Raw genomic sequence first — 21,715 nt, forward strand, 5'->3', positions numbered from 1 at the left:
TGTTCTTTAAGAGAAACCAAAGACAGAAAAAAATGATTTTACAGTACTCAAGTCTGAGCTTTTTCTCTCCTCTTTTACCACTTGGGCAAAGAGGCAAACAGTAGAAAACTCGGAGCCTTCAAGATAAAACCTGCATTCCTCACGCAGAGGACTCGGTTGGTTTAAAGCAATGAACAATTCCACGTGTTCAAGAACTGCACTGTCAAACCTCCTCACAGAGCCATTCTGACAAGCTCAAACCGTAAGCCCTGTAAGGTTTGCTGCCCATTAGCATTCTCAGATGATTCCTTCCTCTATTTGATTGTCACTGAATGCAAATATCAGTTTCTTCCAGATATTCTCATGCCCTCTAATGAAAGTAAGGAAGCCAGAAAATAATCTGAATACCCGCAAACAAGCGCTAAGTCTATCTGTAGCTATATTGCCTGAGTTTATCATCCACTTTGACAACTCCACACAGGTAAACAAAATGTATTTTTACTTTTTTACGCAACCAATATTGCATGCAACAAGACAGAGCTTGAGGGCATCTCCCCCTCCAACTTCCAGGGATTGCAGCTGCTTGCTGCTTTACACACCTGGGCTGGTCCAACCCCAAGAGGGAGTTACAGGACAGGGATGTACTCTGCATCCCTTCCCTCCCTGTGCTTCACAGTGAGGTTTGGCTGACAGTGTCAGACAACAGAATAGATCAGCAGGGCTTTGCGTGCCTGTGAAAGTTACATCAGTAAATGTACAGCCGAGACACGGGAATGCAGGGACATAAATATATATGATTAGATTCCCATTGGCTTGAAAGTTTGCTCGCACAGACTGCCTCTAGGCTGCAGCTTCCCAGCTAATTTAAAGCAACTGATACACACGGTCAGGCCTTCCGTATATTAAAAAAGGGAGGTGCCCGCATCCCATCTCTCATCCTCTTCACGTGGCTCATTTTTAGCCAGGCTCTCTCCCACAAGAGCCATCCAAGGACACCTCCTCTAGCTGCGTGGGGGGACCTGCATGTCTGCAATGCACCAACGCCTGAAAAGTGAGGGAATTGTGCAGAAATGAGCCTTTGTTCCCTCTCTCCTCTCCCAAGCATCAAGCGTGACCGGCTGCTGCTGTCTGCAGCTCAGGTCCCACTGTGCAAACACCAGTCCCTGTGCTGGCTGGAGACACTGCCTAGATGCTGCAAGAACAAATGAGAATTTCACCTGGATGAGAAGTGCATAAATAAAACCGATAAAAAGTTTTAGGACTCGTGAAATGTGCATAATGCATTTTATCGGAGATAGCTGCTCCCATGCTTAGTGGCTGCCAGGGAAAGAAAAATAAAAGGTCTCTTATAAAATTATTACCTTGTCGTTTAAGTCAACAGCAGTGATACCATGATAGAAGCAAGCAGTTATGTCACATTGTTTTATCACTATAATTACATCAAGAACACAGTAACTGTCTGTGAGAGATAAGATGAGGAAAGCAGCCCTTCTAAGTCTCCTATTCACAGCACTGGGATTTGTAGACTGGTTTGGGCTTTGGACATTACATTCAATTACTGTCCTTGAGCTCTGAAGAGCCTTGTCACCAGAGAAATACAACCACAGGGCTCCACTGACTCCAGCTCTCCTGATTCCGTCTGGGTTCGTGAGTGCTATCAGAGTTGGTCCATTGGGTCGCAGAGGACAAAGGTGAGGGAAATCAGCCTCCAACAGGTGGCAGGCATAAAGCAGGCTCCCCAGGGCAGTGGTGGTGGCACTGAGCTGCCAGAGCTCAAGAAGCATCTGTACAGCATTCTCAGAGGGTCTGATTTTTGGGTGGTCCTTTGTGGAGCCAGGAGTTGGGCACGATGATCCTTATGGGTCCATTCCAACTACAGACATTTTCTGATTCTACGACCACATTCAAAACCAGTGGCAATATTGAGCCCAGTTCACCCACGCCAACCAAAAATGACTGCCAGTCCTATCACTCTCACACACATGCCCAAACCTCTTATACCACACCACACAGATGCCAAGTGGCACAACCCCTGCTGACCTGATGCATTTCCCAAAGAACCTAACATCTAAATGCTCCTCCAAGTAGGATTTGCCCTCACACCCTGTGGGGTCATCACCATTTGCTGTTCTCTCCATCCTCCCTCTCTGCTCCAGCAACACTTTGCAGTGACATTCCTCCCTAGCAAACTCTCTGCTCCTATATCATGCTGACAACTCATCTGTTTTTATCCCTGTTTCCCATGAATCCCTCTATTTACTGTAAATTGTTCTGAGACACCGAGGCAAAAACGTGCAGAACAATAGAACCTGGAAAGCTGCAATTGCTACAGCTTTTAGCTGTCAACTGAGACTGTGAAAGCAAATAGTAAAAGTGAGCTTCACAGAGTGAGTAGATTTTATTTTTTTAGTTTTTTAATAGTAAAAGAGAAGAAAGGTCACTGACGATTGTTAAGGGGAAAAAAAAAAAATAGAGGAAAGCTGCCAGATTGGACCTCAAACTGCTTTCTCCCCTTACTCAGAAATGCACTGACTCATATAGTTGGACAAACAGGATTCAGGCAATGAGTACATATGAAGATTTTCTTCCGCATCCTGATTGGAAAGTGTGTTTTAATTGATATTTGTTATCTCTTTATTTACAGATGGGGGGGAAGTAATATTACCCCTCGGTGGAAGCACTAGCAGAGAAGCTGGCATCAGCATGGTGAGCACGTGCCTAGCTGACATGGAATCCATCTCCTGCAGGAGATGCTGTCCACTTGGCAGCACTGCATCAGTGCTATTCTGGGCTGCAGAGCAGTCCCAAGGGAACCTCAATGCTGAGGAAGACAGACCTGGGGACCATCTCCTTTGCAGACAGACTTAATGCAGAGGGAGATGACGCTAAGGAAAACAAACCTGTTTACTGTTTACCACACTTCTCACAAAGGATTGAAATAGAATGGCCTCTTGTCTGAAGTTAACAGCAGCAGTGCTGTTAAGGATGATCTGTCAGGCCACAGAGCTTTATCACAGTAATTACATCAGGAACAAGTTTACCATTTGAAAAAAAGAAAGATTACAAGAAGCAATTCACCAAAACAGCAGCAGTGTCACAGCAGAGAGATATGTAGAAGAGAGAAATGCATTACATAAAAGAGAAGCTGAGAATGAATTCAATATGGCAAGAGCTATATTTCACTGGTCTGCATTTAGAGCACCGGCGTGATCGCAAGCACAAGATTTCTGTTTGCATTCACGTGTGCACCTCTGTTAATTATAAAAATTCACTTCCAGAGGGCTTCCAGAAAATTACAGAAGAATCCAGAAATCTTCCCAGATTCCTAAAAGAATTAGACAGATCCCTTCTCACACATCTCCTTTAGCCTAATCAAAATCCCCAACAGCTACCCAGAATGAAACTGTTACACATCAAGAAAGGATTGTGCTTGCATACCCCACAGACAGATTAACAGCACAGCCATCAGACTGAACACTTGACCTGCCAGTGGCTCAGGGAAGGGACCTCACTGGTTTTAAAGCCTTGTGCAGGCACACAGGGGATGCAGAACAGGGATCTTGTACTGAGCCCATTCCCAGCTTGACAGGAGCACGCACCAGAGAAGCAACATACTTTCTTGCCTGCAGAGCGAGGGTCGTGCATCTGTGAAACAACATTTTCTTTGCTCTCTTGGACTGAGCGAATTCTTGAAGGTAAGCATCATGCAGCCTGAGATAACAGGAAGGGCAGCAGCAAACCCAGTGGCAGGCTCCAAGTAGCAGCCATCAGTTAAGGCCATTATTTTTTGCCCAGGAGTTAACTGTGGTTCTTGCTCATCACATTGGCCTCTGCTGCTCATCCTGTGTGACCTGCAGGCACGTGTGTAGAAAACAGGGAGCACAGAAAACCACAAGGGCTATGCTGATCCAGGACGCGGAGAACAGGAAAAGAAGGACAGAAGGAATTTTCAAGCCAACGCAGCTTGCTGCATCTTACTAGGTTACCAAGCACAGCCGAGTAAGACCAGAGGATGTCAGTTCAATTCCCTCATTCATACGGGTTGTGAATTTCTGACATCTATTTACAGGGTACAACCTGCTGCTGTACCTTCACCTTCCTTGGAGAAGCACAGCTCTGAATTGGGAGCAGGAACGTGATGCTATGACGATGATGCTGGAGACACAGCAGGGAGACTTCAAGCCAACTCAGCTTGCTACTGTTAAAAAGCCAAAGCAGGCTGCTTTAGCTTTCCTCAGACCTGAAGAAAACTCTTCAACCATGGGACACGTCCTGATCTGAGCCACTCTGAGCACTCAGGGAGAGCTCAAGGTACACAGATGAAGACATTCACCTTTGCTGAAGGAAGACACAGAATGGAGCTGAAATGCAAGGAGAAATATCATCAAATTGAAAACAGAGGCAGGGCCATGGGTCCCCAAGAAAAGCACCCCATGACTAATCATCTCATTTATAAACTTTCATTTACTTGCTGTTCCAGGCAAGAGAAAACACTTCAAAAGTGCTATAATTTATGGAAATACCTTTTAAGCGCTCAGTGAGGTTGGTAGAAAACCAGGTGGATTAGGAACAGAGTTATTACAGCGTGGGGAATGTTGTAGGAACAACGTGCAAAGGACAAACACTCACGTTACCACCTAACCCGCTGCTTTGAAACAGGAGAAAAGCAGTTTATGCACACCTGTGTGTTTGCAGAGGACAGGAGGTGTAAGAATGTCGCTCGATTGAACCAACACCATCCCAACAGCATCAGGTCAGGACCCAGACAGGCTGACAATGCGCTGCTGTGCTGAGAAAAACAGCAGCTCTCTGTATCCAGAGCTTTCAAGCTGCTACTTTCACTCAGGCTTTAATCTCCAAAATCAATTGAAAACAAAGCAAATAAACCCAAGAGATCCTCTCCCCTGGGCTTCTTTCAGCCTCATAGGCAGGAGAAAGATGATCCTTCATAATATCATATTGAAAGCACGTTCTGGAGATGATTGTCACTCAGTCATTAAGCGCAGTTTTGCAAATTCACCTGTCGTTCCACAAACCAGGATGATTTCTGCATGCTCGATGCATGAGTAACATACTGGAGCTTTTTGCATCCCTTATGAAAAGCCATTATAGATAAAACAGCCAGATCCCTGATAAGGCCTCAAAAGGCCTGGGAATGTATTGCCTTCAAAAACATTGCCAGACCCTTCCTGAGATAAGTTGCACTCAAACCTGACTCACACCCAAGCTCACTTTCACACTCCAGAGCTTTGCTTCTCATTGCTGTGACTGCATACGTCATCCTGCCTGCAAAGCAAGGATGTATGAACAGGTAGAAACCAGCTCCTCCAGTAAAAAGCCACTTTAGTCACAAACCAAGTGATGCTAGATGCAAGACAAATTGTCAGACACTGAGCTGAGTCACAATGGCAATTAGAGCTCACGTCTGCACCTCTTGGCACTGGCAGGTGTCACCTCCTGGGCAGTTTGAAGACAGCACTGCAGATAAGGCTGAGTCATCCCACCCGGTGCATCACACAGAGACCTGCCCACTGACATTGCTTGTGTGGATGCCTCTGATCACACTGAGTCACCACGCACGGAGCTCCTGGCCTCAACCCCTGTCGGTTCACCTCTCACCTGATGTGCTACTGCCCTCCGCCAGCAGATGCCAAGGGCTAATCCACAAAGGGAGGTGATGGGTTGATGGTTAGACTAGACAATCTTAGTGGTCTTTCCCAACCTCAACGATAAGAACAATAGAAAGACTTGTGTTTTGTTGCTCTGTTTTATAAGATCATTCTTTGAACAGTGCTTGAAATATCTGCCGCTGGGACTTCACAAACACTCCCACAGTAACACAGCTCCCGTGCTCCACAACACACTTCTGAGCGCTCCCTTCAACTAAAGCTGCAGAGACACCAGCTTGTTAATTATACTGAGATAAAGAGGAAATATGGCAATTAAGCTCCCATTTTTTGCATGTGTCCCTGGTAGGCTTTTGATAACGCTGTCTGCTGCCTCAAGGCAACATTCTCTCACACGAGGTTTCCTGGAAACCCACTGCTATGACTAAGGCTTCCATCACTGCTGTGTTCATGCGCTCACACCAGGAGGTAAAGATGCTCAGGCTGTGGTGGCCATTATAACCCAAACTTCCAGAGCCTCTTAGGTCGAGTTCCTCTAGGTGCTGAAAGCCCAGTAAAGCAATATTTAATGACTGCCATCAGGATCTGGGGAATTTTTTGCTGTTTCATCCAAAAGGGATGAATCTCAGTGACCCGTGTGTTGGCTCTGGTAGTTACTCAGGTTTGATCAACTGGAAGAAGAGAAATGATGGAAAAAGGAAACCTGGAAATTTTAGTCTGTTACATGCGCAACAAGACTCCCTGTGCACAAGCAAATACAAAAGTAAGCGTATAGCACATGCTGAGTCACTTCTTGGTGGTTCATTTCTCCTATTTAAGTGAAGGAAGAGGACTTTAGGGCGACTTATGTACAATAATTAAGTATTGTTGTACTTCTGCAAGCCAAGAGCCATTGAAACAGAGGAAAATACAGCAGCAGAAAAAGCAAAATACGCAGTATGGAGCATTTTTCTACCATTTTTCTTCTTCAGGTTCAACAGTCACTGCAGCATCAAAAGTTTTGTTCTAGAGATTAATAACCCTTGTGAAGCAGCTGGCACATGCCACTGGTAGTGACAAGGCATAGCAAAAAAACCCCACATATTTCTCATCCCTACCACGTGCTTCCCAGGCTTCTCCAGCAGAAACAGAGCAATAGAAGATAAACTCTGAGTCATTTATATGAATGGAGGGAAAGCATGCCTTAATTAAAAGAACTTGGAAACTTTAACCACCACGATCGGGAGGTGGATTTATTATTTTCTAAAGATCAGGAGAAGGAGGATGGAGGAAGTTGAAGTAGAGATAAAAGCCTTACGTGTTGCATAAAGCGGCCATCAAGGTCCCCATAGTCACCATGAAAGGAGAGGGCAATCCACCACCTCAAAATACAGAGCAACACTCATTTTTAACTGTCCATAGATATTCAGTGCTTTGAGGCTTTGTACTGCTCAGTATTTAAGTGGCATTACGCAAGGAAAATTAAGACATGAAGGAGAGGCAAAGATGTACCCTTGTGGGCTAAATACAGCATACCTTGGGGAGAGCAGGAAGATAAAGATCATCACATCCATTCAACCTCATATAAGCATTTGCTTTATCAAGGAGAACCAATTAGCAGTGGAAAAAAAAAAAAATAACAGGTCTTCCCGTTAGGATGTCTGTAAATGGTGGTTTGTTACAAACGGGATTTGCTGGGTGAATTTCAGCTGTTGCAGTCTGACAGGCACATGCCCATCTATCACCTTCGTTAGTGCTACCCAGGCTGCTCATCCATCAGGTTTGGTGCTCTGTGCTCCCTCTAATGCAACACTTGAAAGCCTCCTGCTGCAAACAGGGCCGTGCTGTACATAGCACTGTATAACACGAACCAAGAAACACTCCTTGTTCCACCAGCAGCAGCCAAACAGGCAGGATAGACAACGGCAGGAAGAAAAGCAGCACCATCTCCACTTATTGCAAAGAAGCCGAGCCACAGAGCAGCGTGTACTTAGAGTTAATCTGCTGTGCCAGTGATACAATCAACGTGCCTTTCTTGTTTACCTGGACATGCTAGGAGGCCCCGGCGCCTCTGTGATTCCCAGCATTGAGTGAGCAGGCTTCCAGCCCAGTATTTGTTCAGATTTGACAACAAGAAGAAAACCCAGCCCCTGCACTCCCACACATGCCACACTACTGGCAAGGAAAGCCAGCTGAATGAAAACTGAAACGCGCAGCGATATTTAAAAATATATATAGTCAAGCTCTTGAGTCAAAGCTGAAACTAATCCTTAAATTGCTCTCCAGTTCTGTTTGTCTCAAAGCTCTCTTTAGAAACAAATGTTTGTACCCTTTCCTGATGAACAATAACACTGGGAACTCCTATGACATGCTGAGATTTTCCAGCAGTTCCAAATACCAACTCCCTGCCGTGGGACCAATAGATGCCAGGCTGAGCATCCCGTAGGGAGCATCACTCAGTGGGACAGGCTCCATTAGAGAGGTCTCTGTCAGTTTGCTGCATAGCAGGCCGTGCACACCTGCCCTGACATGCACAGAGCAATGTCTGCATCTTGGCTAAGCAGTGGGATGTTCCTGCTGAGACATATCCTGGGACAAATCAGCTTAATGGCAGCTCTGAATTGAGCAGATGAGAAGATCCTGCTCATTGTACTGCCTGCCTGTGGAAAAAGACTTTCTTGCCTCAGCTAAGGACGTAGCATTTGCAGGCTACCTTTCTACAAACCCACCTTGAGCTGATTTATAGCATGGTGCAAACAGGTCATGACTTGAAACGTGGCCAAAGTGATCAGGCTCAAAAGAGATGAAAAGCACACGCTCCAGAGTAGGCATTGGCTTTATTCTTGCTGCATCTTCCCACAAGCAGTTTTTCAGCACATCCCAGTCACCTTAACTTATGCTTCCCACAAACTTCCTCTCCCTTCTCACACACTTTGGCCAAGGGAAAGCAGATGGATCCCCCTAGATCTCAAAGATGCACTTAACCCCTAAGAAAAGGAAAGGGATTGTTCGATATGGGTCAGCCTAGGATATCAGAACCAGCCTTCCTGCTCTACTTATCCCTTCCTCCACAATCTCCAGCTGGGTCAGCATCTCCATGTAATTAGGAACACCCAGGAGAGCTGCTGGGTCTAATAACATCTCACCTTTGTTGTTATCACTCAGGGAGCCAGAGGCTCTCAAACCCAGCTCTCCCTTAACACCTCCCTCATTCCCTCTACCATCCTCTTATGTAGAAGTTTCATTGACAGCTCTGCACAGCCAGATACTCTACAAACCTAATGCGAGCAGACAAACAATGTCTCTATCTGAATGACTGATTATCACAGATGTGGTCTTTGCCAAGGTTTTTTTTTTTTAAAAAAAAAACTAAAAACAACACAGGAGCCAGTTCAGCTCCTTCCCCCCAGCATCCCACTGCCAAAGCACACATATCACATCAGTTTGAGCAACAGGTCACAAGAAGAAATCAAAACACAGCTCCTATTGTCTGCTATCAAAGGGGTGCTAAATAATGTAAAGAAATGAAAACAATTTCGTTTGGATGATTGATTATAGGAAAATTGCTTATAACTCCAAAGCGTAGCACTTCTAATCACAACTGTTTCATTTGTCAGCTCCAAATTCAGTTCCTCTGCTGGCACAGAGCCTGCACTGTCCTATTAGCTGCATCTGACACACAGCATCTCACTGCAGCAGCTTCTTACCCAACCCCAACCCCTCATGTTGCACCACCAGGGCTGCCAAATGGGAACACCTGAAGCAGCTCTCCCAGCTGCTCACATTAACCCCAAACCACGCTCTCTGCAATCAGCACAGTTTGCAACCTTGGAACGTCAAGATGATTTGCAGCTCCTGAGGCTTTGCAGTCCCCTTTCAGAAGGTCTTCCTAAAGATGGAGTTACCCCTATTGCAATTGTGCCGTTTTAAACAGCGCTGCGACCTTCATGTCTTAAAAGGGACAGCAGTAACAGCAGAAAAAGCACCAGGATGAAAGAGGCACACCTGTGTCAATAAACAGCAGAAAACAGCCCCACTGGGGCAAAAACACTTCTGTTCCCCCCAGCTCCTAAAATAAGAAAACAAAAGGGATCTCCTCGCCCGGGACTCCACTGTGACAGGCAGTAGCTCTATATAATCCTTTGAATTAATTTAGCGAGCTCTGTTTTAAAAACAAGTTCTGATTTTTGCCTGCAGCATTCCCATTATAAAAGGCTGTTTTAGAGCATTGCTGTTCTGACAGTTCAAAACTTTCTTTCAATTTCCTGCCTAATTTATGCCTGGCCAGTTTTATACTCATGTTGCTACACCAGCGCTGTTCTTTAGTTTAAAGAGTTCCCTTCCCTCCTGATGTTTGTTCCATAATGATACATTAACGGAGCTGTCACATAAGGCACGTTTAACCTAGTTTTATCATTAAAAGATTATGACTTTTTCTAATTATAGGCAGATTTTTAACTCCTCAAGGAAGAGTCTGTGTCTTTATATTGTACCTAATTATAGAAATGTATGGCAGAAAGGCATCCCATGGGATCAGAGACAGGATCAAATATACTTAAGTATTTGTCCCGATTGTTGTTTGTCTAACTGCTCTAAGATCCACTGAGAAAGGAGATGCAGCATCATCTTACTAGGAAAAAAATCCTTCTGCAAAAGAGCAGTGATGCAGTGGCACAGGCTGCCCAGGGAGGTGGTAGATTCACCAACCCTGGAGGTGCTCAAGAGCCATAGAGATGTGGCACTGAGGGATGTGGTCAGTGGGCACCACTGGTGGTAGGTGGACTGGTAGAGTAGATGACCTTAGATGTCTTTTCCAGCCTTAATGAATCTGTGATCCTCCCCAAGCAGCCTGCTTCAGTGTTTTACCCCTCTAGGAATTAGATGGGCTTTCCTAATAAACACTTTAAATCATCTCCACTATAAATTCAAGCAATTTCTTTTTTCCACTCCAGTGACTATGGAAAACACCTCATCTCCAGCCTTTTTATAAGTACTATTTATGTGTAAAAAGACTTACTGCATCCCATTTCCATATTTTTTCTCCAAAAATAAACAAATGCACTGTCTTCAAGCATTGTTCACAGTATTTATTTGCCTAACCTCTTACCGTTCACCTTCCCCCCCCAGCCCTCACTGGACCATCCCTCCCAATTTTTGAATGGGTGTAGACAAAGTTTCTCATCAGTTCCAGACACCCACACTTGGCTGAAGCTCTGCCAGCCCCGAGCAGATTGCAATAATTGCCTCTCATATCTGGCAAAGAGCACTCTCATTAATACAGTGTTGGGTACAACGAGTTGTTTTGCAGCAGCAGTGCAGGGTTGATTCATATTCTGCTTGTGAAGCAGCACAAACCCCAGGACCTCACCTGCCGTACTGCTGCCTTATCACGTATTCCGTTTTGTTTGTCTTCTGTTTTGTCTGTCTAAAAGGAGCACTTTGCACTTGTCTTAATTTCATCTTTCTTGCTTTCAGGCAAGATCCCTCATTTGTAAAGGCTGCTGTAAATGCTGAGCCTTTTTAGCAAGGTCCCATATTTACCTGCAGCTATGACAGGAGTGCTTGAGACCTCCATAGAACAAGGGTACAATACATCCACTGTCAAAGCACACTGCTCTCCAGCACAGCTCAATCAAGAAAGGAATGAAATTTCACACGTAGATACATTGATCTTCTAATTAATATTCAGGTTGTGCTCTCATAGACCTGATTTTTAGATATAAACTCCCCTGAAAGGACTCACCTTTCTCCTGAGTAATCTCCTACTACCATATCTTCTAATGACCTACTCCAAGATGTTCAACCACCTTGTCCAACAACAAAACCCTTCCCCATCCACCACATTATCATAGAATGGCTTAGATTGACGAGATCTTCAAGACCGTGGAGCTCCAACCCCTGCTCTAGGCTAATCACCCCCCTCCAGGTCAGATTGCCCAGGTCCCCATCCAACCTGGCCTTGAGCACCTCCAGGGACGGGGTATCCAGTTTTTCTGGGCAGCTTGGGCTTCCTTCCCTACTTATCCCTACCAGCACCCTAAATCAGCCACAACTTTCTGCTAAACAATCACATCATGCTACCCAAAGCTCTAACACAATCTCTGACATCGCTTTCTTTTAAAGACAGTTTAAACACGAAGTCGAAAAAACAAACTTACCTTGTGGTCGCCGAGTCCTTCAGCATAAGGGCCTCTCCTGCTCCGTCATCCAGAAGCTTTCAACATCTCTGTGGACCACAGAAAAAGAAAACAACCTCAAGTGCCCTCCTTCCCACCTCCACAAAGGTTGGCCTGGGCACTAAAAGGCTCTGAGGAGTCTCCCAGCCCACTCCAGCTGCAAGCACTCAGCAATCAGTTCTCTTTGCTCCCCACCCCCTCTGAAAATGCTTCAGTAACTGAGGACAATCCAGGAGAAAGCTCCGGACCCAGCCTCTGCCTTTTAAGAGAACAAATCCTCTACATGATCCCAGTGGTCAAGGAACAAGAAAACAAAACGCTTCCATCACCCTCTTTTGTTTGACGTAATTCTAGTTCTCCCCTCCTCAGCATTCTGGCAGAAAAGGCAGGGGCATTTAAAGCTGGTGGGCTGCAGAGTGCAAATCCTGCTCCTTTACATTCCCCTACATTTTTCCCTGAAGGGCATGGCACCATCCCAGCCTGCTTTCACATGAGGATTTCAATGCATGCCTCTGGACTGTCACCCCTCCCAGGGCACAGGGGCTGCAGGACCCATTCATGAAGCATGGAGAGGTGCCTCTCAGTGTTCCTTTTGGAGGTTGTAAGATCCACAGAAAGATGATGAACATCCAGCTAAAGTCAGAACCAAACTGGTGTGACAGCAGGTTTAGAGGGTAACACAGTGCAAAGACTCAGTCTTGGTTTGGTCCTTCTGAGCGAGCATGGCAGTGATGGGCTGATGGTTGGGCTGCATGATCTTAGTGGTCTTGCTGTCCAACCTTAATGATTCTGTTTCTGGAGGTACCTGTGCCTGCTCAGGTAGCAGGAGATGTGAGGTTGGGTAACTGCACTCTTACGCCTCTTGGAGAGACCTTTACAACACAATGAATGCCACAGCCCTTCCTTAAGACGCTACCGGCTCATTATGAGCAGAAAAATAAAAAGAGTCCTAGGGCAGCTTGATGCTGGAACTCCCATGCCTCTTAGAAGGGAGAGCAAACAGTGTGTCAGCAGAAGCACTGGGCTAAACGGAGCAACCTGCAGTCAGGTAGCACTGTTGCTCCTTGTGGAGCAATCTTGCAGGATCTGGCTGGGAAGCTGCTCCAAAGCACTGCTGTGGACAGAAAGCTGATTCTCTGCCCAGGTCACTCACTCATTGCTACATTCCAAATGGCATTTTCTTGTGGCTGTTTAGCATGGAGCCAGCCTTCCCCCCATGCTGCATGCACCTGTCTGCTCCCCAATCACTCTCAGGTGGGGCAGGATCTTTCCTGCTTGCCAGAGGTGCGAAGCCAATGTAAATTACTTTCCCTTTTGCATTGAGGGAGTCTTATTAACAACCTATCAGATGTAGACAGCTGCTAAGGTGCTTTATAAGAAAAATTAAATCAGGCTCAATCTCAACAGATAGATTCTTGTCCCTCCTGAGGGCCCCACATGGGGCTCTGGCCTTTCCCAGCATCAGCAGTGGAGATCAGCAATATTTTTGTGTTCTTCTCCCCCACCCTCAGCTGAACTCCGTTGCTTCAAAACAAGCATGTGAAGGAGACTAATACAGCATAAAGCAGTCTGCTATCACTGAATACTAGGTCATGAGAAGATTGGTTCCCAGGCTTTTAGCCAAAGACATCTCACAATAAGCTCACAGAGGAATTATTTGATTTCATCCTTGAAATCCAACTGCCTCCAATGTTGTGAGCTGGTGGGGCAGTGGAGTTCAGCAAAATCCCCCAAAGCAGTTTGGGTGCCAACAGATAGTACCCCTCCTAGATCAAAGGAACAAAGAGAGCATTTTGCTCAGTGGAGCAAGGTTATCTGCTTTGCAATCCAGGGTCCCTCATTGGCTTTTGATGTTCCCCCTTCGTGTCATGGACTCAGCTTCCAAGTGGAAGCAGTGACCATGGCACTGCTGTGGCAGTGGTAAACTACAACCACTGTTCCTACGGAACGCTCATTTTCTCTGTTGACTTTCCCAGCACTGCATATCACCAGATTTGCTTCTATTTTGAGGCCTGATGAGCTCCCAAGCCAATGTTATAATGTGGCCATTCAAATCCATGAGGAATTCAGCAAACTCAGGCTCCAAAAGCTTCCTGCATTTATCTTTCTCCATGGGGGTAGAAAAGACTTACTGCACACAGATAAAATTAATAGCTGCTCAGATCCCTTCTCACCTCCAGAACTTCTGTAGACTGCATGCTAGCAGAAACTATCCATGTTGTGCATTTGATTTAATATGGTGACAAAGCAGTTCGCTCTCTGAGCCTGGAGTCCCCCCGGGTATTCTCTGCTTTGCAAGGCTTCACCTATTTTGCATTAGCTTTAACCTAATTCTCATTGAGGTCATGCTGGTGGATCAGAGGCTGTGCAACTGTACTGCTCTTTCCTTTCACAGGTTATCCTGAAACTAAGGGCTTAAAAAAGGGGAATGAAGGCTGGTAGCCATGCCAACCCCTTCAAGTGAGACAGGACTGAGCGCTGGCAATGCTGGGATCACAACCAACAGCAACAGACCTTGCATGATCCCACCCATTTATCAGATAGCAACAGTCACATTCAGATGAAGAAAGCAGATATTTGTGTCCAGGTCTTCAGAAAGCTCCTATGCCAAATCCTAAAAGAAAACGGGATGCATGGGTTCTGCCAATACTCCCCCAGGATCTAAACCTGCAGGGACAGAAAATGTCTCAAGCGCAAAGAAAGGAGAAGGAGCAGCTGAAAGAACTGAAAATTCTCTGTGTAGGCAACAGTGAGAAGGCTAGAAGAGAAAAGAGAGAAGAGCACAAAAGATAAAATGACTGCAGTCTTGAATACAAGTTGCATTTCGTACCATGGATTCTGGGGAGAGCCAAATATGTCAGCTGTTATTATCCAAAAGATCAACACGGTGGAAGGGCAATCCAGGAAAATAATAACAAAGAGACATAATAATAAAGAGACTAGCACAAACAGAATGGCCTTACAGAGAAAAAAGAAAGGTGCTCACCCATCTCTGACGATCTATGCTCACAGGGAAAGAGCACAAGGAAGAGATCTCCAACCAGAGATCCTTCCCCAGTGGCAGTCAGCCCTTCAATGAGGTCTAAGAGAGGTGCAACCAGGCTGCACCCCTTCTGATCACACAGCTGAATTGCCTTCACCTGTGCTCACAGAGCTGACCGGGTCTTTTCCCCAGGTGCTCAATCAGTGGTTCAGGCCGTGACTCAGCAGTTTCCATATATCACCAAATTCTTCTCTTCATCCTCTTGAATAGAGATGACTGAGTCAGTCTTGAGAAAGTGGAGATCATGGGAAGGAGAATTTTCCCCTCCTGCTACTGGTCTGGAGAAGGTATATGGAACCAAATGAATTTGCTTGCCATGGTTCCTCTGGATAACAGGATGCATCAATGCACAGAGAAAGCTTGACTTCAGTATAGTGAATGGTTCAATTTTACAGTACATATGATCATTTCTCCTTGTCCTGGTTCTGCAGTCATCCCTGGTCACCTCAGCACCTCCACTTCCCCAGGAAAAGTGGTCTCATCCTTCCTTCTTCGCAGCATGAAAACCATTGAGATAGAAGTGGTAGAGACAGAAGGGAAAACAGACGTAACATTTCTGTTCTCTCAAAGCAACATACAAATGGTAAGTTATAGCCACACTTTTTCTGATGGGAAAAGAAAGCTGCTATCTGAGGACCATTGGACACTGGCAGTGTTCCTCACTGCCTTTATAGCAGCAACACTGACTGCACCTCTGAGGGGGAAGGTTTTATGAAAGTCAGAAGTGATGAAGACAGCAGAAATCAGGAGTTAGCATGAGTCCTTCATTTTCACATCATTCCCATCCTGCTTCCATAGCTTACAAGCTGAGATACAGCTATGCAGGGTCACAGCTGTATTAGCTATCTCTTATGCAAGTCACACACCAGCAGACACACTCACTCCCATGGAAACAGGCTCCTGGCCTATGCTGATGATTTGCCCTATACAGAACTGACACATTTTAAGATCTAATTATTATCACAAAGACCTAAACATCATGGAGCAGGCACTCAGCCTTTGCTCGTCAATGCCCAACTGCTCCCACTGATCTCTTCTCTTGGAGCAGCAGTTTGCTTGCTATAGGAACAGTCTGTCATTTTGAGCTCGGGAACTAATAAGCCAGAAGAGGCTCAGCCCAGGATTTGACATCCTGCTGCCAGAGGCTCAAATTTGATGCCCAAATCTGACTTAATGACATTCTAGATATTTGGATCCCAGTCCCACGTGAGCTATGAGATGTTGTAAGTCTTACCAGTCAGTTCATAGCCTGAAAGGACGAGGATCAGTCGAACTTGAAATGGAATAGGTTTAGGATTAGGACCATCTGTAAAAAGGCACAGTTCGGCTACAGTTTGTGTTGTCCTAGTCTAATAGAAAGTCTCCTGTGCCAGCATGCTCTCAGGAGTTTGCAAGACATCAGCCCCCATACAAGCTGGCTGGCTGCTTCTCCAAAATCAACCTACACACATTGGCAGCACAGCCTGTCACTAGTCCCTAGAAAACAGCCTTCCATGAGCACTAAAAATAGCTGCTATTTTTCAAAAGAATAAATTCATTACTCCTAAATTCTCATGTCAGAACTATTAATTTGCTATGATATAGCTGCCCTCAAATTGGCCTTTTATTTTCATTTACCTGTTGCCACATACATCAGTGATGTCAGACAGGAAGATCCAGACAGTCTCTGCAAATTAAGTGGGGTGTGAACCTTCTTAGGCCACAGAGGATCGTGAAGGTCATGCATGGGGATCTGTGCCATTAGTTTGTTGCTCACGGATGAGCAACCCCAGTTGGAACAAAAGCATCCAGCATAACCAAATGCCAAGGAATAAGTAGTGAGTATTTCAGCAAATCAACCTCAGATCCCTTTCTCTTATTAAATCCCACATTTTCCAAAGGTCACGAGTAGCACTGAGGTCTTCATAACAGCTTCATAATGCTGCAGAAATTCATGCCCTGCAACTCTGGAAAGGCAAAATAAAATATACAATTGCTCTCCCAGTACAATATACACTAGTATTACCTACCAATATAACTTTTTTTTTTTTTTGTGCAGAAGTCATGTGCATTAATTATGTTCCATGCTTTTGGGAAAAAACGCTCTCATTTCTGTAGGAACAAATTTCATTCTTCTACTGCACTCAGTTCAACTTCTGTAGTATGCAAAAAGAATGAGACCAAAAAGTCAGGGGTTATTCCGTAGAGATCAGTGCATTTTCCAAGGGAAAAACCACATTGGATCAAGTGATAACAAATCTACTAATTATTATGAAAACAACTTTTTTTTTTTTTTTTAATGGCCATTATCTCCATTAGAGTCAAGCCAGCTTCCACTGAATGAAGAGATCTCGATGATTCCAAAAGAAGTTGTATACAATCTGCCAAAACAAACAAACAAACAAAAACCCAAAAAACAGTAGGAAAAAAAAACCAAACAACAAACAACCCTCATCCCATCCAGTTGCAAGAATCCAAGTCAAAACTCTGCCACCATATAACCTCATTGCAAAATATCACTTTACCCATTATAAAACCTCCCTTGCCTTGCAGCACTTGGATCCTACCCACCACCCAAGGTGTGAGCTGTAACAACCCTTTTTACTTGTTTGACATTTCTGAGCTTCACTGGCTCAAAGGCCAGCTTGAAAATAAATAAATAAAGTTCTTATTTGAACTTCAGCTCTGGTTCAATTACAGCCTAGGGCAAAAACTCAGGTTGATTTCATTTTATCCCAACAGTCTATTTCATTTTTAATTTGTCCCCCTGTCCTTGTACCTGTTACAAAGATGTACAGAAATCAAGAAGGCCTTAAATTAACAGTCCCTCATTTTAACAATGCTCAAAGGCCTTTCACACCAAACACAGATGTGTCTTTATTTGATTTCATCCTTGTATACTTGGGCCTTTAGTGACTTTAACCAGCATGGTGACTACAATAAAGATTATAAATTAAAGCATGTTTTTGAAACCTTGCCCGGTTTCCCTATGATAAAAAAAGAGTAAGTTTAAAAAGGTGAGGAAATACTGTGCTGTGTTGCTATCAACAGACAACCCCTCTAGCTCAGCAGTCTCAGTTTTTATCACACACACACAGAGCTCATGAGATAGTAATCAATTAAGCATTTTGCTGAAGCACTTAGTCAGAATGGGAACATCTGGAGGCGAAATTCAATTGTCCAGAACTAGCTGTTTGCTAATTAATATTCCTTCAAATGGCTCTTGTATCAAGGTGTCTTTCCTGTTTCACCAGCTATATCCCTGTGGCCCATTCCCCTGCCCAAGCCTTGTTGAGAACAGTGAGAACAAGAAAGTTGAGCTACAGAGATTGTATTTCAGCACTGCCCCAGGTACATCCACCAATACCATGGAAAACATCAGCTCCCTTCAGCAATAACAAAAACACATGAAGAAACGTTCCAGAAAATATGTTTATACTGCAACTACAGGACAAGGATGAGGAAGATTTTTTTATTATCATAAGACCTTATAAGAATTCACTTCCAGTTCTAATATTTGCATTTCACTATTCTCTCTAAAGGATCTCATCACTCAGAGTCCTCTGGGTCATGCTCAGGTGCAACTCAGACATGTACCTTCTACTATCAGTAGCCAGGCCAAGCCATACACCTGCATCTGGCTTACATGTGCAATTTCAGGATCTTCAAGCATAAACTGATACCTGTATAACTTTCCCACACGTAGTGGCTGCTGCTTCTTAATGCAGCCCAGAAGCATCTCCCACTGAATTGCAAATATTTCACTATCACCCTGAGCGCTGGGCAGCAAGAGAGTGCCTTCAGCTGTCCAAAGATTATGCTGTATTTCAAAAGAACCATGCTTTCTAGTTACAGGAAAACAATAGTGAGTCTGGAAGACATGCACAGACTGTACATAAAGCAGGGATGCGTTCACAAATATTGATAGATCATATGGTAAGTATTGTTAACGAGCAGCTGAATATCTTCACCCAAGGAACTCTGAGTACTTTTCAACTTTAGGTGAGTCCATCCACTATTTTCTTACCTTAATTTTACCCTGAACAATCTCCCCCTGACAAGTCTACCCACTACTTTCCAGCCCCATCTTGTCTTCACAAGTCAATCCCAGGGCATTTCCCATTGCTCTCTTCATTGAGTTAAGCTCTGGGGAAGGGTACGAAAATTAAAATGCCACACAACCCGAAAGCCCAGGTATGTCTATTTGATTTAAAGTACATTTCCAATCTCCCTAAGCTTCCAGCAGAGAGAAGGGGACCTGATTCTAGGCAATCTTATTCACACTGCTCTTCCTCCTGCTGCCATGAAAGCATGACGTTGCCTTCTCAGCAAACAGTCTGATTCCTCGGGGTCTCTGCAATGATTGCTTAGCTGAGCCCCATAAAATCACACTAAGACAAGAGAGAAATCAGAATGTGCCCCTTTCATTCTTGGCTTTTTTATTTGTTTTCAATAGAAATTGTCGATCAGAGACATTTTAGTTTTAACAGAGATGCTTCTTTTCCCTCTGTAATTTGGGTCAAATGCTATCACTGAGCTTTGCTAAAGACGTTGCAGTATTAGCATTGCCATCCCCAGCCTGTTGTGGATATGAGAGGTAAACTTTCCAAATCCAAGCTGGAATACCAGGAGGGCCGCAGAAAAGAGCTGAGGCACCCTGGCTCCAGGGGGCCTGGAAAGGGATGAGCCAGCAACAAACAAGTCCTAACCACACCTTGCTGGACCACCTCCTGCAAAATCTACATTTCTGGGCACTGACACAGTCTCTTCTGGGAATCCTCCTCTTTCTGTCAAGAGATATACTGGAAACCTCAGTCTCTAAATCAGAGTAGACAGGGGCAGGAGGAAACTTAGAATGACAGTGGAAGGTCAGATGGACAGCTGAGGCAAAAATCACAATAAAGAGAACGGAGGCTTTTGTTGGGCTCATTCTGATGGTGCATAGGTGGGAACATTAGGGGTGCTATGATGTAATTCAGGCTGGTTGTTGCTTAAAAATGGCTGTTTCTCCAAAAAGAAAGCTCACCTCCTTATTTCTGGCAAAAAAAAATAAAGTCAGTATGGAGAAGAAAATGAGCAGGAGGCCACGGGCTTGGAGCTTTGAAACAACAGCAGAACAGCTTAAGTTACTTTAGGGGACACAGCTAGTGAGAATTGCACTCTTCACCTTCCACTTAATTCAGAGCAACTATGATTTTGAATAAGCATCTTCAGCATAGGTAAGACTCTTTCAAATTTACTACATCCAAAGGATTCCTCACGCACCAAGTGGGAGGAAAAAGTTCTCCTCAATAAGGACATGGGATTCTCCTTTTCTAATATCCTTGCCTTGTTCCCACCCCTCCTTTGCTCTGTATCACCAAACATAAGAGGAGGAAATGAATTAAGAAGCCTCCTATTCCTGCTGCTCAGGGACTCCCTGCAAGGTTCAGCCCTATTTTTCCCTCACTGCATTTATTACCCTTCTCATTATTGCCTCAATACCTCAGAGTCTGTGTGGAACCTTGAGGACAGACCCCATATGGAAGATATAAAATGACTCAGTGGAGGACATACACCTTGGAGCATATGGCACATGTGCTGACTAACACAGTAGATAATGCCAATAATAATTCTTTATAGCATGCACGGGCTGAGCTGCTGAACCTTCCAACCGAGGAGTTAAATGCAGGCCTACCTGCTGCATTGTGTTTTTAATGTATGACATAAAAATAGAGAAGATGTAATGGGATTATATTTTTGAATGGGCTTCCAACTGTGCCACCTGGAAGTCATGGAGATGTGGGAGGACAATAAAGAAACCTTTAGGTCATAAAAGCTGCAGGAGAAAGCCAGTCAGTATTTGATAACCCAGGTTTATCTTCAAGGTAGAATCATAGAATCACTTGAGTTGGAAGGAACATTTAAAGGCCATCTAGTCCATCTCCCCTGAAATGAACAAGGACACCCACACCTGATGAGATGCTCAAGAGCCCCATCTACCCTGATCAGATACTAGTGCTCAGATTCCATGCAATCCATGGAAACGCTCAAGGTTTATTCTTGCAGATTGCTGTAGCCAATATGATTTGGGCTCTTGGAGGAAGCTCAACAAATGGCCTAGTGGTGGAAGATAAGTCCTGAGAACAAACCATTAATTGTACTTAATATCTCAGCTCTGAGAGACATCAGTTCTAGATCTGAAACTCACTGTCTTCCTGCCCTGCCCTCTCACCGTGGAGGTGATTGTCACCTCGCACACTGAACCCCAAGCTGTGGGTCGATTGGGCAGCTAGGGTTTTATGGTCTGTAATTGAGAGAGACTCATGGAATATGTGTGGCAAAGCAAATCGTATAGAACAACCAACAGATAGTCTAATGAGCCCTTTGCTTCTTATCAGAACAACAAGGGAACAGACATCCCTACAGCTCCTCCAGCCAACTGTCAGCCTCTCTCTGAGGACCTGGGGATGAATCCCTAAGCAATGAGTTACAAACATTGAGCATTTCTGAACTCATTTGTCTGCTGATAGGATTCAGGCCTTATTCCAACCTGCAAATGGGATGTGCTTCACTAGTTCTAAATCACTCAGCAGGTGATAAGTGGTTAACGCCTGGAGCCCTGAGGTGCCTCTGAAACATAATTGCTTATTAAAATAAAACAATAATTAAGTGGAGGACACAGAACCCTGTGCTTTTTGAAAACTGGATCATTTTTTACAATGAGTCGCTGAGGCTGAGAGCAGACAAAGCATAGCCACAAGACAAGGAAGGCACATACTGCTCTGGTGGTTGAGAAGAGAGGAAATGGCAGCACCTGAGAGCACCCACATGAAGGATGCTGCAGGACAGCACCACAGAAAAGACACAGATGTGTCTGACAAGCAGGGGGCCATACAGCTTTTCACTGTGGAGAGAGGGGAATAAGCTTCATGCTCATGAGTTCCCAAACC

General features: G+C 44.7%; 1 protein-coding gene across 10 annotated transcripts in view; it reads right to left on the reverse strand.

Moving 5' to 3' along the window:
* The window catches only part of AGBL1 (AGBL carboxypeptidase 1), a 489,849-nt gene that overhangs the window by 37,503 nt on the left and 430,631 nt on the right, over window positions 1-21,715 (reverse strand). For all 10 annotated transcript variants that reach the window (XR_014885983.1, XR_014885981.1, XR_014885977.1 and 7 more), the window contains one exon: window positions 11,744-11,811. The gene's annotated coding sequence lies outside the window, so the exon portion shown is untranslated. The remainder of the gene's footprint in view (window positions 1-11,743; window positions 11,812-21,715) is intronic.

Source organism: Meleagris gallopavo, chromosome 12, assembly GCF_905368555.1.
Source record: "Meleagris gallopavo chromosome 12, MGAL_WU_HG_1.1, whole genome shotgun sequence".
Lineage (NCBI taxonomy): Eukaryota > Metazoa > Chordata > Aves > Galliformes > Phasianidae > Meleagris > Meleagris gallopavo.